This window comes from Alligator mississippiensis, chromosome 5, assembly GCF_030867095.1.
Source record: "Alligator mississippiensis isolate rAllMis1 chromosome 5, rAllMis1, whole genome shotgun sequence".
NCBI classification, from domain to species: Eukaryota; Metazoa; Chordata; order Crocodylia; family Alligatoridae; genus Alligator; species Alligator mississippiensis.
In genome coordinates this window covers 112,932,579-112,951,500 of record NC_081828.1, presented here as the reverse complement: position 1 = coordinate 112,951,500, position 18,922 = coordinate 112,932,579, and positions in this window count along the sequence as shown.

Here is an 18,922-nt window from a genome sequence, read left to right as displayed (position 1 = left end):
CCTAAGTTATACGGGACAACAGAACCAGGTTGGGTGGCATCAGATGGAACCTCAAGAGAAAACTGGGCTTACGGATTTTATTGTAAGCCCTGCCAGCTCACTAAAATCTATAACGCACATAACGGTGAATCAGTTCAGGCGTTGGAGCTGAGGGGATTTCACTTAGCCCTCGAGCGTATTCGAGGTTGTCATGATAACACCTTGCCAGTCCCTGTAATTGCAATTGATTCTGAATACATCTATAGAATCATGACTAAAACCGCTAGGGTTACAGAGCATCCACAAATCTGGGAGGACATCAGAGAAACCCTGCTACAGCTCGAGACATTACCACTGATAAAACATACCTGATCGCATCAGGGAGACACAGACCCAGCACATCAGGTCATTGATCAAGCTCTTGCACAAGGAGTATTATCGAGATGTACAGAAGTGGTCCAATCAATCCAAATAAGTAATAAGAATAGTCAAGGTACAGTGGATGACCAATTATTCTTAAAGTGGCTTCATGAATTCTGGGGGCATCCCAGTGCTGCCAGAGCCCGAATCCGATGGCAGTTAGATGCAGAGAAGGGGCCTAATATAAAACGTTGGCAAGAAATAGTGCAGGCATGCCCCACCTGTGCTAGAGAAAAACCAAGACAACATAGACACAAACATGGAGCTTTCAACACTGAGTACTTCTCACCGGGAAAAACCTGGCAAGTTGATATATTGGGCCCCCTACCAGAGGCCAAAGTGCCTAACAAGGGCTAAGCTATAGTAGACCTAGGAACAAGACAGCTCCTTGTCCTTCCGATCAGAAAAACAACTGCAGTGAAGGTCCAAGAAAGTTTGATAAATGCATGCTCGTTGGCAAGTGCCAGCTGAAATACATTCAGATGGAGGGCCACCTTTCACCTCTAAAGTTATTGAGCAATTTGCGGCCAAACATAATATCAATTGGCACCACCACTTAAAATACCATCCCCAATCCAACGGGGTAGTTGAGAGGCATATCGGCCTCTATAAGGAGAGTCTACGCCTACGGGGCAATGGTAGTTATAAAAATTGGATCAAATTCAATGATGAAGTCCTAATCTCACTAAACAAAGTTAAAGATTTATGGAAGGAAAGACCAGCAGTTACACCACCTACTTGGAAACCTTGCTACAACGAAAAAGAAAGAGTATGGCTAGCTGTACCCATGGCCATAACAACATGACTGATGCCTCTTCCTGGAACAGTTGAAAAAATAGGGAGTTATCCTAATACTTACTTTATTTCCCTAACAGCAGCTACACCACCACGCACCCTCCTGGCCCACCATAATTGGTTGAGCCGAAGGAGTTAGGGGGAGGGTTTCCCAATTAATGATTGGGCGCAACATTGTATATACATATACAGTTATACTAATTAGGTGATAAGTTTTTTTGTTCCAGATACCCTTTATTTTAACGGGCAAGTCATCCCAGCCTGTTGTCTAGCAACCTACCTGGGGTCGCCAATAGTGCAAGAATGGTAACAACTTTCACCACCATCCACCTGTTCCTGCTCCTAACTCAAGCAACACCAGGGGAGAGCACTGAGGAGGACCCACTACATCAGAACTCTGTGCTCCGGATGATTGAAATCTGGGTGAATGCCACCGGACCGCATCTAGAGGGGATAACCGCTTGCATCCTGAAGCCCGCAGCAATCAAGGACAATGTTCTAGAGGCGTATGTTACTCCCCTTAATATTGCAAAATGGTTTTCTGAGGTACGAGGACCATTGTGTGGAACCTCTATTTGTAGAGTCAATGGTCCCATAACTTGCCCAGGTTGCCAAATAGTTTCTTTTCCCAACTATACACACATAAGCAGGGGTAGAATGACGATGTACTACTGGCCATCAGGTCAAATAACAAAGAAGAACATCTCTAGCCTAAACTGTAGGAGCAGGGGACTAGGGAGTAACAAAGTAGAGCCAATTGATTGTCATCGTATCCCCTGGGGGGCTCGGAAGTGGGGCACCGATGAAGATCAAGTACAATTCCTACCATGGCAAGCCCATAGTCTCCAGCCTTCATGGTTCCTTTTCCTTAATAGTTCCATGCCAGAGGGTGGGTGGAATGTAAGCAGAGGGGTAAATCTCACTATTTTCAATGGGAAACATCAGCTGCTAAGTGCTTTCTTCCCATTGAGACAAGCAGAAGTGCGGCATTTAGAAAGCCGCAACCTAACACACCCCTACTGCACACCTAGAATGCAGGCCCCTTGGTGTCGTAGAAAGGGGCTGCCGACCAATGCACCCCGAGGACTCATGTGGGCATGCAACAATGGTGTACTATATACTGCTTTACCTGCTCACTTTGATGGGGCTTGCTTTATTGCCAGTGTAGAACTCTGCCCACCTCTTGCTACAAAAACTTCCAACCCATCCACTCCCTGGGTCACACATGCTGAGGCCAGGGGAAAACGCTCCACCACCACTTGGTCCAGAATGACCTATAGCCAACAAGTAGGCAAACGTTTTGAATGGGTAATGGAAGGGTTGTTCGTTTGGTATGTAGGAATCATGAGAGCCCGGGAGGCCATTGTAAAATTAGCAGAGGAAGTAGAAATAGGCTTCAACGCCACCAATGAAGCTCTATTCCTGCTAAACAAGCAGTTACAAGAAACCTCAAGGATGACTATGCAAAATCGACTTGCCCTAGATGCTATGTTACTTCATAATGGAGGAGTATGCAAATATCTAAATTTATCTGATGAGTATTGCTGTATTTCAATTCCTAATGTGACCATACTGCTAATGGCTCAACTGGAGTTAATTAAAAAGGCCGCTAAAGGTGCTTATGCCATAGCGAAAGTAAGCAGTGGTTGGCTCGCGGACCTTTTTTCCAGTTTTGGTTGGAGTTTTTCCTCGTTAGCAATGCGCATAGTCACCCCATTATTAACCCTGTTAATACCTCTATTCAGTTGTTTACTGTGTGTTTGCGTAGGATGTTGTGTCGTTGATTCAATCAAAAAGAAAGTCCTAACACTATCAGCCTTAGTTTACACTCAAATACCTAAGCCTTCCGAAGACGAGGACTTTGAGTGTGTGTCTATGACCAGTATTAGATAAATTAACGATGTATCCATGTTTAATCATATAACAATCTGGCAGTAGTCAAGGGGGCATGTCCGGAGGTGATGTGACTACACCAGATTGTTGGTTAAGACATTAAGTGACATGGCTACCAGTGACTGGTATTTGGTGATGCAGTGGCGGAGGAATGAGACCTTAACCTGCACTATCATGCGGACAGTGCGTGACTGCTAGTAGCCTAACCAATCAGAAGTTGCCCCTAGAGTGTGACTGGCTGGACCAGCATGCTGAGGCCTCCAGAATGTTCCATCAAGGGGGACCCTGATTGGCTAGGGAGTCTATAAAGGGGACTGCGTGCCTCAGCATAGGGTCCCCAGACGCTCCCGAACTCAGGAAGACAGCCTTATCACCTGTCTTGTCTGGACCGACCCCTAGGCCTCTAGCTAGTTTCCTAGCATAGGCTACCACAGCTTATAGCTAGACCACGTGCAATCCGGAACGCCCTGTGTTGCCCAACTAGGCATCATACTTGTACTGATAGTATTTTCGGCTGCAGTCAACCTTCACGATTACACCTTGCTTGTTACTCGCCGCTACCCATCATCTATTCATTCTCCGCACTACGTCGTCTGTGTCTACCTGCTACTGTAAATAGTCCTTGTAATTAGTTCCTGTATTCATCAAGTTGATTCAACTCGTTAATCATCTTGTTGGTTTGTAAGTAAACTTATGAATTTTCTTCACCTACTAGTTGTCGCGCTTTTTTCCTCTCTCACACTTGGCATCCCCAAGCGTGTCTGGGTTGGGGTCACTGCTCAGTGCCCCACTCGACACGCAACTGAGGCCATTTTCCAAACACCATCCTTGAATTATGGCCCACAACAACTTTGGTCAGGCTGCAGTTGGAGTGCTGCGTCCAGTATTGGGCGCCACACTTCAAAAGGGATGTGGTCAGCTTGGAGAGGGTTCAGAGGAGGGCCATCCGCTTGGTGAGAGGGCAGCAGGACAGGCCCTAGGAGGAGAGACTGAAGGACCTGAACCTGTTCAGCCTCAGCAAGAGGAGGCTGAGGGGAGACCTGGTGGCTGCCTACAAGCTCATCAGGGGGGATCAAGAGCAAATAGTCAGAGCCCTTTTCTCCCCAGCACCACCTGGGGTGACAAGGAACAATGGTAATTAGCTGATGGAGAATAGGTTTAGGTTAGAGATCAGAAGGTAATATTTTACAGTTAGGGTGGCCAAAATCTGGAACCAACTTCCCAGGGAAGTGGTCCTTGCCCCTACCTTGGGCAAATTCAAGAGAAGGTTGGATGATCACCTGTCTGGGGTCTTGTGAACCCAGCATTCATTCCTGCCTGTGGCAGGGGGTCAGGCTAGATGATCTGTTCAGGTCCCTCCTGACCCTAGCTACTATGAAACTACTATGAAACTATGAAGGATGGAGAGCAGCAGAGTAAGGACCCTGGACTTCAGAAAATCAGATTTCGACTCATTCAGGGGGCTCCTGGGCAGGATCCTCTGGGAAGCCAGATTGAGGGGGTGAAAAGACCAGGAGAGTTGGCTGTACTTTAAAGAAGCCTTATTGAAAGTGCAGGAAAAAAAAAATCATCCTAATGTTTAGGAAGACTAGTAAGTATGGCAGAAGACTAGCTTAGCTTATCAGGGTACACTTCAGTAAACAAAATCACAAGAAGGAAGCTAATAAGAAGTGAAAACTTGGACAAATAACTAGAGTAGATTATAAGACCATTGGTTGGGCATGTGGGGATGAAGTCAGGAAGGCTAAAATGCAATTGGAGTTGCAGCTAGAAAGGGACATGAAGGGAAACAAGAAGGCTTTCTACAAGTATGTTGGTAGGAAGAGGAGGATCAGGGAAAGTGTGGGTCCCTTACTGAATGGGGGAGGCAACCTTGTGACAGAGAATACAGAAAAGGCTGAAGTGCTTAGCACCTTTTTCAGCTCAGTCTTCAGAGCAAGGTCAGCTTCCAGCCTAGTGCACCAGGAAGTACAGTTTGAGGAGGAAATAGCAGCTGTCAATGCTCAAAGAACAAGTTAGGGACTACTTAGAAAAGCTGGACGTGTACAAGTCCATGGGGGGTGGATGGGATGCCTCTGAGGGTGCTGAGGGAGTTGGATGATGTGATTGCAGAATCATTGGCCATCATCTTTGAAAACTCATGGTGATCAGGAGAGGTCCTGGATAATTAGAAAAGGGCAAACATAGTGTCCATATTTAAGAAAGGGAAGAAGGAGGATCCAGGGAACTATAAACCAGTCAGCTTCACCTCAGTCCCTGGAAAAATCATGGAGCAGATCCTCAAGGAATCTCATTTCTAAGCACTTGGAGGAGAAAAGGGTGATTGGGAACAGTCAGCATGGATTCAACAAGGGCAAGTCATGCCTGATCAACTTGATTGCCTTCTATGACAAGGTGACTGGCTCTGTGGATGCAGGGAGACCAGTGAATGTGGTACACCTTGATTTTAGCAAGGCTTTTGATTTGGTCTCCCGTAACATTCTCAGGCAAGCAAAGGAAGTATGGGATGGATGAATGGACTGTAAGGTGGATAGAAAACTGGCTGGAGCATCAGGCTCAGAGAGTAGTAATCAATAGTTTGATGTCTAGTTGGCAGCCAGTATCAAGTGGAGTGCCCCAGAGGTTGGTCCTGGGGCCGATTTTGTTCAATGTCTTCATCAATGACTTGGAAGATCATATAGAGTGCACCCTCAGCAAGTGTGCAGATTTCACCAAGCTGTGGGGAGTAGTAGATTCGCTGGAGGGTAGGTCTAGGATTCAGTGTGACCTAGACAAATTGGAGGATTGGGCCAAAATAAATCTCATGAGGTTCACCAAGGACAACTGCAAAGTCCTGCACTTAGGATGGAACAATCCCATGCAGAAGTACAGGCTGGGGGCTGACTGGCTGAGCAGCAGCTCTGCAGAAAAGGATCTGGGGATTACAGTGGACAATAAACTAAATATGAGCCAGCAGTACTCCCTTGTTTCCAAGAAGGCTAACAGCAAACTGGGCTGCATTGGTAGGTGTGTTGCCAGTAGATTAAGGGAAGTGATTATGCTCCTATGTTCAGCACTGGTAAGGCCACATCTGGAGTACTGTGTTCAGTTTTGGGCCCCCCACTATAGAAAGGCTGTAGTCAAATTGGAGAGTCCAGTAGAGGGCAATAAAAATGGTGAGGGGGCTGGAGAATGTGATTTCTGAGGAAAGACTGAGAGAACTAGGCTAATTTAATCTAAAGAAGAGAAAACTGAGCCGGGGGGGGGGGGGGGGGGAGGATTTAATAGCAGCCTTCAACTACCTGAAGTGGGGTTTGAAAGAGGATGGAGCTAGACTATTCTCAGTCATGATAGATGACAGAACAATGAGCAATGGTCTCAAGTTGCAGCAAGGGAAGTTTAGATTAGATAGTAGGAGGAATTTTCTCACTAGGAGGGTAGTAAAACTCTGGAACAGGTTAGCCAGAGAGGTGGTAGAAGTTCCATTCCTGGATGTTTTCAAAACCTGGCTGGACAAAGCTTTGGCTGGGATGATCTACTTGAGGATGGTCCTGCTTTGAGAAGGAAGTTTGACTGGATGACCTCCTGAGGTCCCTTCCAACCCTAAATTTCTATGATTCTATGATTTTGGGACCTCTGCATGTTTGGGATAAGAGAGTCAAGCTTTTGAATTCAGAACTTCCTAACTATGCAGTTGATTCAATTGTAGAGCACCCAAAAAATCTTCACCCCTTGCATAATACGCTATCATTTTGTGGGCTCCTGTTGATACATTAGTGTACAAGATAGCAAATTAAACTTTAAAAAATCCCTCTTATAAATGTTAACATACCTCATGGTATGAAAGCTGCTTGTCCCCCAAGCATTTTGGAAAAGCTGAATGAGCATTTGCATACCTCCATATATCCAGTTATGCCAGGAAATATATGAAACATCCTGAAACCTATTCTGGGAAACAATATAATATGAAATACTTAAAATCCCCCATCATAACATTCTGTAATCTTCCCTCAATACCATGTTTCTGTCCTGAAACACATTTGCTTATCAACCTGTGTTATATAGTCTAAAAAAGCCATTAGTCATGACCCTGGATAGGGCGCTTAATGATACTGAAAATAAAACTGAACAAGATTATGTTTAATTTATTCAAATATTCTAGAATAGTTAAGTAGTTCTAATTCCCCTTTGAATCTAGTCCTCTCAAGGTTTTGAAGGTAAGCAAGATGTAAGCAGGGACAACAAAATGAATCTGATATTTCCCGTGGATTACAGAGAAGATGCTGCAAAATAAACAGAAGTTTTAATAGAGCAAGACCACAGTCTGTTGTTGCCTGAAGCATGGGAACTTACCCAATATCATTGTGTAGGAGCCGACAAAGATCGGAGCCCACTTTTCTCAGGTCCTGTCTATACAACCAAAGTTTGGTTGTAGCATGAGTAGGCAAACCCATATTTGCTTTAATCTACATTGCACAGACAACAATACTAGATGGAAAAGTGACATGGACATCAGCATTGGCTGCACAAGTTTGCTGGAAACCATGGCCACCTCCACATATGCACAGATATTTGGTTCCCTGGGGACAGCTAGTAGTGGCACATCTTGATGCCATCTGGTACATGGCTAGTTAGCCTGGGTGGGGTGGCAGAGGCTGGGATCAGCACTGGGCTGGCCCCAGCAGCCATACCTGGAGGTGCTGTGGGCCTCCCAGGGCTGTAGGAGCAGTGATCCTGCCTCAGCTGCAGCGTAGCTCTGGCTGGCCTGGCTCCAGCTTTGAGCAGTACATGTTTCCCCCCTTGTGTGCTGCTCCACTTTTTCTGTGGGTTTTTTTTACCCCTGGGTATCTAGGGGTCAAAAACCGCTACACTGCTCCCTTACAGCATGAAGAACAAATGAATGTGTGGCATGTGGTGCCACAGACATGTCTGTGGTGCCACACACTGCATGGCCCACTCATTTGGACACAGCTTCTCAGATTGTTAGCCTGCACTAAAATCTTTGCTGTCATATTTTCACTCCTTTTGTTAGCTTGATGTGAAAAGTAAACCTGGCATGGATTTGGTTTGTAGTGTACTATGTCCTTCCTTGGAAACAGAAGTCAGAGGCTGAAGAGTGCAAAATCAGCATGCCATTAACCTAATAGCTTTTTGATGAATTTTAAGATAGATATTGATTTTGAATTATAAATCCATAAAGAGATTAGCATTTGCCTATGTGAGGCAGTGCAGCTCTCCCTGAACTATAGTAGTGGAGTCAAGATGAGTGGAACCCCATTTGTATAACTGCTAAAAGCTTCATTTTTTGTTCTTTGAAATTCATCTCCAGCCCACTTTATTCTAAAATAGCCCACACTTTATCTTCACAGATATTGCAAAGTCCATCTATTTTACTAGGGGGATATTTTAGTGGGGGTGGGGTTGGTTGGTTGGTTTTTTTTTTGGTGAGGGTGAGGTATGTAGAAAGGGAAAAGAACTGAAGGTGGTGGAAAGTAGAGTTTTGTGGTGTGTATTCTCTATTTTGTTGGCTAGATGTGAAATGGCTGGATTTTTCATTTAAGGAACACAACTGAAGTTCTGATTCAATCCATTAAAGAGCAGTCACAGACATATAGACATTAGCTCAGAGGAGGAGTTTGGATAATGTTGCAATGTACTTTTTGAGATAAAAGTTGCAAGTATAAATACAAAGTATTTCATAGTTTTACAGTTTGTAGGGTCGGAAGGGACCTGAGTAGATCATGAAGTCCGACCCCTGCCATGATATACACCCCCCCCCGCCCCCCAAAAAACAGACTTTACAGGAATTTTTAGAACAAAGTAACCTCTAACTTTGGTGCCTTTCCAACCATAATTACTGTGGATGTGACATTAATGCACCAGTTATTAAAGAAAAGTAATATTAAAATGTTTATATTTTGTCATAGACAAAATATTATTTGGCTGGAATTGCTACAGTGTGGCAATGGAAAATGCTTTGATTCTCATTTGTTTCAATTTCTATACATAATGATCTCTTCTCCCTCCCATATAGTCTGTCTCTTATTTAGAGAAGCCATCTGCTTATAAGATTAGTAATGAAATTACTTAATTATGTGACATTTGAATATATTTTTATCATTATGCCATCTCCCATTACATAATATATTTGTGGCTAATGGCATCTTTTTCTTGTGTCAACAGCTCATTTTATCAGCTGTATTACGCAATAACTCAATATATGACTAATAATATACGTCTACCACTACGATTAATAATGCTCATAGAAAACTCAGAGTGAAATGCTACAATTCATAATAACAAAATATTTTTAGTTACAGAAATATCCTAATTATATTTAGTTTCATTAAACTAACCATGAATAAATTACATCTCAGGGTGTATTTAAGTTCAAGTATAGCATGAAATTGATTTTACATTCTAGCATGAGCTTTACATTTATAAAGTTAAAACATAAAAGTATCTATCTAAAAGTAGCATGGGGTGAACCTCAAATATTGTGGATGTTTTCCATGAAATGTTGTTCACTAATCCATAGCAACTGTACCTTTCTGAAGGTGTTCTCTTTGTTTCCCAAGGAGTTCAGGCATCTTTATCATAAACACTTTACATGGCTCCCATTACATATCACAAGTTGTTATATTTCTATCCTCACAATACTCTGGTAAAGGAAATACTATTTTATAGTATGGGGAACTAAAGCTCAAAAAAGACTGAGAGCCAGATCGAATCAAGGCTTTAAGTTCCACAAGTTGGGTGCCACAACATTGACCTTCAGAATGAAACAAAGGTCACAGCGTTGTAGAAACTTAGGTCCCTCAGAATGGTATCCAAAGAAGCAACATATTAAGATTTTTTTTTCTTTTCAGTGAACCAAAAGTTACTCTGCAGGTCCCTGGAATAAGGAAGTGCAGAGGGCAGTTTTAAATTGGGCTTTTCAGATACCTTAAGCCACATCTATCCTCCAGCTATTCTCCACCAGCATTGAATCAGTCCTTGACACTAAATCAATAATTCACATTGCTTCAATCCATTTTCTAAGGACAATTGGCTGCCCTCTGTCTCTCTGGTACTTCTAAGGACCCTGACATACTTTAGAATAACAGTGCAATTGGAATCTGAGGAGTTTTATGCCTCATCCTAAAAAATCCCATAGCCTGCTGTGCCTGACATGCATGGCAGGATGTTGTTACCAGATTTGCCCATCCCTTTGGGGTACACTCATTTATTAGAGTTACATTTCTAGAGTCACTGTAATTCTATCAATGTGCTGCTTGTGTCACTTGTGTTTCCATATGGATTTGTATCTCTCCCTTTTGCAAGTCCTCACCCCCAATGGAGCTACCTTGCAGGGTTTAGTTTTGATGGGGTTGGGTTCCTTCAGCTACCAAATCAATCCAACAGACACACATACATTCAGATTAACAGAGCGCATCTGAGTCAGGCCAGGTTTCTGAGTGAGAGATTAAACTAATTCGAAGTTTTAGAAAGTGGGTTTGCTCAAGTTTGAACAGCAAAAAGTCAGGTTTAGAAAGCTGGGCCTGGAGTAAGAGAGAGAAGGAGAGAGAGAGAGGGATTGAACCGAGTATGAGGTTTAGAAAGTGAGCTTAAACAAAAGAGGGAGAGAGAGAGAGGGAGTTGGGGCCTCAGCACTCCAAGGTTCCCAGGTTTTTGCTGACAGGCAGAGCCCCCAGCACACTCATTGAAGGTCTTCCAGAAAAGGAGTGGAACTGGTGCAGCTTTTGGATCCAGGGACCAGGACAGAAACTTCAGCTTGGGTAGGGGGTTTTGTAGGGATGAAACAATGGTTCAAGGGAGAACACTAGGTTTGTTTATGGGTAAATGATGGCTCATATGCTGGATAATAGGAACTAATCACTCCTGGCTATGGGTGGCATTACTCTGAGAGAGCTCACAATGCAAACAAGCAGATTCAGTGTTTTGGGTACCAGTAAAGGAGTCATTACTAGCATTGATCTGATAAATGCTGAGTTGGGTGTGTGCAAACATGGGTTGATTAGCATTTGGTGCAGGGATCCCACATCATGCAGTGCTCTCTTGCTTCTCTAGTCCTGGAATTCAGTGCGGTCCTTGCTCTGGAATCTCTGTTCTCCATTCTGAGTGCTAATGAAGGTGCTTTCCTTTCCCATATCCCATGTAAATGAGTTGCCATCCTGTTCCATCTCCGATATAAATGAGGCCAAGGGAATTGCTTCACTCCTATCATCCATGTCTGGAGGGGTATAGGTGTGTCTTCCACTGCATCTTCATTGTCTTTTGTAATTCCTTCTTCTGATCAGTTCTGATTCAGGCAGAGGTGGGGGGTGGTGAGTCTTTTGTGAGTCAGACACAGAGCTGATAGGTAACAATGTGTAATGTTCGGACTGGGACATCCCAATTGCATGACTGCTGGGGCCAAACTGGGACCTGTGGCTGCCCCCCACCTGAACCTGCAGAATGGCTATGTCTTGAACTCTGGACCTGCTTTGTGTCCGGTCTTAATACTAAGCTGAGCACTGAGATCAGGCTGGGGTTAGCTTCAGGTCCAGGTGTTCCCTGGGGCCAATGCTGATAATCAGCTGATCGTAGGCATTAGCTGAGGCAGCTGTAGGTTTAGGACACATGCCATACATTCAGTTTAATGTTCTATACAAATGAGCCACAAAGATGTTCTATATTATATGTGGAACTTTTTTACAGCTGTTTTGCCATTTTATGATATCATTAATTGGCTGAATGCATGACCTGTTGCAATTTATGGCACATTTGACACATTAATCACACCATAAATATATTTGCCAAATCCCTGAGAGCAATCTGATAAACAAAACTGTGCAAATAATTGATTTTTTTTCACTTCACCAGCTGAACAGAACATTTTTTTTTAATCATTTCAGGTTGAATAAAACTTTTCATTTATTTTTGACAAGAAATATTTAATTTCATTATTTGACTTTTTAATTGACATATTTGAAATATAAATACAAAACAGAACTTAAGCAGATCCCAAAGAACAATCCTAATCAACCCTTAATTGTAACTGCAAAATTGCTTAGAGACCTCCGTTTTGGCCTGATGTAATCCCTAGACTAGGGTTACTGAATATGTACAGGAATGAAACAGAGTCATGTTCTTGTTCCATTCCTGCCTGAGCTCTGTTGAAATCCAAATAGATGATGGGAAATACTTAAGCTAAACTTAAATTCCTTAGGTGGAGATGGGCCATGCCGAGCAATTGTTTGATGCTAAAAGCACTCATGCAGCCCAATGGATAGTGCTACTGTCAAGACTGATGCACATCTGTTGTCTGTTGTCATGATCACTGCATAAACCACAAACAGAACCAGCAAGATGGACTGTGTGTTGCTGATTTGGGACTAATGAGGTGGGGTCCTGCATTCTGCCCCCTGCTCCTGGGAATCCTTCACCATTTTGAATTATGAAACAGAATTAACCCCAGCACCAGCAACTATAACTTAGACCTTCACTATTCCAGGGAGCCCCTTCCTCCCTGGGCCACAGAATTACCCTCTCTTTTGCTAGCTTTCCCCATGAATTTTGGACCCTTGGCTCCCAAGGGTCCTGGCTTCAATAAGGGAAGTGGAGGGTAGCTTGTCATATTTATCTTTAATTGCACCTGCTTGAGTGGTGAATTATAGTGTTGTTTGAACCTTCTCTTGTTTTTTTCTGTTTCTGCTTTTTTGGTATTTTCATGGTCAGTTCATAGCATTGAGCTTGCTTATATATTGTCTTTTTCCTTTTTAATCATCATGAGATGATGACAGTCATAGCCTTGTTACCAGCACAAATTAGCAGAACTTGGCACTAACCAGCTTAATCAGAGGGATGCAATGATTGGATATGTTAATGAACAGTGATAAGAGGGGACCAGTGGACAACACCCACATTAAGACACTGGAAAAATACCAAATTAAGAGGTATGCTTGTGATGGGTCTGTTGGGAACAAAGGAATATGCTGACAGGATAAAATATGAACATTATGCTGACTGTAGGGAAAGCAATCAACAGTACCCAGAAACAAAGAATCATCAGAGGAGTGAAGTTGAAAGAAAACATAAAAAGGGTCAGAAAGAAAGTAAAACATGTTCTTTGCTGGATAGATGATGACACATCTGCCTGGATTGTGCCAGCCATAAAGATGCACATTGCCTACTTTCAGGATTGCTTTCTGGCCATCAGACCCTACGATAGAGTAACATCCAGAATTGGGTGAGACCATTATACTAAGTGTTTTCTCTCTCTGTATGTAGCAACTACTAAGATAACATCTGCTGCATTAATAAAGTTAGATTTTGGTTAAGTTGAACTGTCTATGTATGATGTATTCTGTACTTCTTCTGAGGGAATTATGCTTTAACGATGTCTTATTGCCATCTGGTGGACAGTTGGTGCACTGAGATGTCCCCAACAAGTTTAGGCTACAGCAGAACAGGTAAGGTGCTCTCCAGGAAAGAAGGAACAGAGATTTCAATCCCATTAGAATAAGAAGGACTTGCTGCTGGTGGGCAGCAGTAGCAGTATCAGAGGCCATGTTCAAGAGTGAACAATGGCTCTGTGCTCTATACTAAACTTAATGCTGCTGTCAGACAGGTATTGCAGTTCATACAGGAATCTCTTGTTTATAGGATCTGGACCTCAGTATGACATAAACAGTCCTCTGAGCCCAGAACCAGATACCTAAATTTTGAGAAGAAGCATGAGTTCAGACAGACCCCTAAGCCTAACATTCCTATTGGCTATCTGTAGATGCCTCTTTGCAGAGTGACTAGGTAACTTGGATCTTCGGTTGGAATCACCTATATATGCAGCCATAGCATCTAACCCTTTTTTTTTTGGATCATCTGCATGGACAGAACCATAGCTAACAAGTTTGACACATTAGGCAAAACTTTCTGGCTGCATCCACATGGGAATGGGTGTTTATTTCACCAGGGACAAGAAGCAGCACTACTTGTTGCTGCTACTTGTCCCTGGGGAACATTTGTGCCACACACCCTCTGGCAGGCAGCAGATTACCCTGGGTGGGGTAGGGAGGCTGGAGCTAGCACTGGGCTGGCCCCAGCAGCCTTACCTGAGGTCTTGGGGACTTCCTGGGGCTGCAGCAGTGGTGATCCTGCCACTCAGAGTCTGGCTGCAGCTGGAGTTTGGCACCAGCTCGCCAGGCTCCAGTTTTGGACAGCGCATGCTGTCCACATGTGCGCTGCTCTGCTTTTTTGTGTGTGTGTGTGGAGTTTTTTTACCCTGGGATCTCCCAGAGTCAAAAAACACCCCCACAGTGCTCCATTGCAGTGTAGACAACAGCTGAATGTGTGGTATGTGGCATCACAGACATGTCTGCAGCACCACATACTGCATGGCCACACTCATGTGGACATGCTCCCTGGGCTTATCCCGATGAGTGTGCATGATGTGGGTTTCCCAAGGGACAAATAGCATTGGCACATAGTTGTGCTGCTTATACTTGTCTCTGGGGAATGCCCCTACACATGCAATCTGGTGTGCAGCAAATTACCCCAGGTGGAATAGGGGAGGTTGGAGCCAGCAGCTGGGCTGGCACCAGCAGGCTTACATGAGGTCTGGGGTGCCTCCCAGGGCTGCAGAAGCAGTTATCCAAGCATATGTAGGCTGGCCAGCAGCCAGAGAATGTCTCTGGCTGGCCAGGTTCTAGTTTCAGGCAGCGTGTGTTGCAGCAGCCACGTGCATGGCCCTGCTTTTTTATCCCTCGCACTTTTTTAGCTACCAGGATTTCCTGGTATATAATTTTACTGCCATGCTGCAAATATGCAGTGTGCTGAATGGATCCATATGTGCCATGTGCATTTTGTGACACCTCAAAAGACTTTGAGGTGCTACAAACTACACGTTCCCACTTATGTGGATGTGGCCTCTGTGTCCTTTTGGGGAAGAGGGGAGGTGGTTTATCCTAAAGAGCTATGGAAGTGTGGTTAGTCTTACCTGCCATGGTTCTGAAAAGACCCCACCTACTGCTAGTGCAGTGCTGTCTGTAGTGTCCTGCACCTACCTGCTATTCAGTGGTGGGAAGCTGCTGCTGCCAGGACAGGCTTCCCAAGGGGACTGCCATTCTGGTCAGTATTCATGGCTAGTGCCCTGCTTGCCCACCCCAAGTTATACTACTGCTCCTGTGACAAGGGGTTTAAATTGTAATCACTGCAACCTCTAAGTGGAGGCACCTACGGGATTGCTTAGGATCTGGCCCTTGGTCCCTAACTGAAGAATTGCAAACCACTGTAAATTCTCTTGGAGTGAAACATATGAAAGGGAAAAATAGCAAGTACATAACTGTTGCTCTTCTCCTGTATTTATATATACATACTCTGTTGTTGCCAAAAGATAACTACAATTTTGTCATACCTATTATTAGCACATGAAAGATATCTCAGCTGCATCTTGTTTTATGGGCATGACCTCAAGTGGTTTTGATCAGTTAAGGTTGACAGAGATTGTTTGGGGAAAAAATCCTTTAAAAACATTCTTTTGCATGCTGTAATCTACATACAGAAAGAAGATGAATTTTATTATGCAGTTTCATGAAAAGCTTACCTTTTAAAAAAAAATACCATCAGGGAAATAAAAATTAAATGCAAGTTTCTTTAGGAAATGAATTCTTTTACACGTTTCAGAAGTTGTTTATTATAGAAAAGTAAGCTTGGTTTTATAATGCCTACAAATGTAATGTTAGAACAGCAGGGATAGTTTTAAAGGTACTTTTCTAGCATTACACATGTTGTGTAATGCTGCCATTAGCTAACACATTTATTTACAAAAATAGGCTCCTGTTCTTATTAAATCTTCCCTAAAAGGTCACACAATAAAGAATTTGCAGTATAGCAACCTATTATTGTCTTAAGGATGTACAATCAGCCCTCCCTCACTCTCCTCATGTACACACAACAGATTTCTCATTAAACCCACCTCCCCTGTTTTGAACATCATGCTTATTAAAAATAAATATTAATATTGCAGCTCTGAATTCTACCCCTGGGCCTTCAGAGACTGCCAGTATCATCAGGCAGCAGAGGTCTCCTAAGGAGCCAGGAAATGCAGAGAGACTGAGAGAAAGGAGTAGGATAGTTTTGCTATGACTTGCATCCAGTCAGACAACGTTCTTTGGGTGAATCTGACCTCTCTTATTATACCAACTTAAATAGTTGGAAAAAAATGTTAAGCAAGCTTTCAGGTTCAAAAACCCTTCATCAGGCTGAGGAAGTTTCAGCAGTTGGTGCGTGCTCTTCCTGGATTGAATGAAAAGTAAAGAAGCCAGAGGCTGGGCTGGTATGCATACAAGATAGGCAGTCATTGAAGATGTAGATTGAGGAGCCAATGGGTGAGAGACAGGCTGGGTGTGGGGGAGAGAAGGTTGATGAATAGTGGAGAGGTACCTGGGGAGTCAGATGTCAGGCAGGCTATAATGTGTCATAAATTCAATGTCTATATTTAGTCCGTGATTTTTAATATCCATGATGTTGATGAAGTGGAGTTCATTGGCTCATCTCTGGGAAGTGTTTTGTAAGTTTCCTTTGTGGATTAGCACTGAGAGACTGGAGAGAGCGTGGTTTTCTTGTGAGACGTGTCCTCCCACAGGTAATAGGGTATTCCTATCTTTGATAGATTTCTGGTGTGCATTAATTCTGGTGCGCAGTTGTTGTTTGGTCTCTCCTACGTATTTTCCATATTTTCCAGTACAATGTACATACATGCTTAAACATCTGATCTCAATTGTACTGATTAAATCCTGCTTGACTAAAAAATGGAGGCAGCATAGGCAGAGGGAAAGGCACCTAAAATGGATCAGAGGTCCTTTATTAAACTTAATGACACTAATGCTCTCCCCTGAGTACAATTAAAGGTAAAACGAGATTGTAGCACATGTATATACATAAGCAAAGAACTGGCTGATGGGCAAGAAATCATTTCAGAAAAATAATGAGAAACCTGTTCCTCTGAGATGTGCCATGGAACTAACATGAATAATTTTTCATCTGTCTCAAAAACTTTGTAGCATTAATAGACCATATAGGAAGAAAAAAAAAATCATTAAATGCCCAGGAATGAATCCTTGCCTATCTAGCAACATTAGGAATTGAAAATAATCCTCTTTAACTATCTCATGTTTATTCTGTTACACCAATAGTCTTATTAGTATGCTAAAGAGTCTGAAATAATCTCATTTTATATTCAGTTTATTGTGAAATTGTGTGTTCTACTTACCTTAGTACAGTTTTACAACTAAGTAAAATTAGGACATGAAGCTACAGCAAATTAGCACTTAGCTGCAGGTTTGACATTATGTTCCTCAATGGTTTCATGAAGGAAAGTGTTGTTTATAACAGTCAAGGCCACCAAATGGATTTAAAGCAAACAGCTCTTGCTAAAATCTCTATTCATTAGTCACCCCTGATTACTGCATGTATATCTATATATATGTGCACATGTATTTGTAAATACACACACATAGCAGATGGACAGACAGACAGACAGGGGGTTACTAGGTTTACATCTATGCTTGACAGATCTGTTAATTTAATATGCTAATTGTATGTCCGTGTAACCTGATATTAAAACCCAGTTTAGGGCTGTGTGAAGCTTTGGGTGCTGATTCGATTCAGAGGGAATTCGACCCAATTTGTTGGCCAAATCTCTGAATATGAATCAAATCAGGAGACCAGGAAAAAAGTCCAAATTGATTTGAAGGCTCCAAATCGATTCAGAAAAGATTTGGAGAAAGATTCAAGAGATTCGGCAATTCGGGCAGTACCTGCCCGCCACAGGGAGCTGGACCCTGGCTCCATTCCAGTAAGTAGGAGGCAGAGGAGGAGAGGGAAGGAGACCATAGGGGGGCCCCTACCAGGACCCATCCCCTGCCTGCTCCCCCATCCACCCTGAGCACCCTGTGACCCCCCACCCCTACTCTCCAAGCCCAATCAATGGCTGCCCCACCCAGCCCCAGCACTTCTGCTCTTAAAAAAAATAAAAGGCCCTGCACCCACCGGCTGCTGCAGTGGCCATTGGAACTTCTGGGGGTTCATGGCAGAGCCCCCCGCGCAGCGCAGGGAAGGAGGGAACAGCAGGGATCATCCCTCTGCCTGGCAGCAACCAGTGAATACAGGGCTTCTTCTTTTATTTTTAAAAAGATGGGATGCTGGGACCAGGTGGGGCAGCCATTGACTGGGCTGGGAGAGCGGGTAGGGGATGGGGCCTGTTTGATTTGGAGATTCAGGCGATTCGGTGGTGGCTGAATCTCTGAATCAGATTTGGCCAAATCGATTCAGGACGGTGATTCAAATCACGGAATTGAATAACTGTCCCCCAAATCAGCCAAATCCAAATCCAAAGCGAACACTAGCCACTTCACACAGGCCTAACCCAGTTGTGTTTGGGACACTTCTTTTAATTAGGCCACTTAAATAGAAAAGAGCCTTTTTTCCCCTCTGTCATTTGTTTTTATATCCTGATTTATTTAGGGGTTGTTTTTTTTTTTTTTCTAAAGGTCAAATAATGCTTTCAATTATACCACTGTAAATATATATTAATTTACCTAACCTATCGTTAATTCAGATTTATGTTCCAGTAACTCATTGGTAACTGCCATCTTTCCAATAACAAGTCCCATTAAGACTGAATGGGTGGCTGCTCTCTGGTCATTTTTACAGTTTTCCTTTACTTTATCCAATCCCAGTGCATATTGTACATCTGACCCCCAGAAAAGTCTACTATGTAAATGTGGTCTGCTTGACCTTTGAGGTGCCTCAGTAAATTAAATCAGTTAAATTGGAGCTGGGAACTCAGTGATAGCACAACAAAACTTTGATTAGA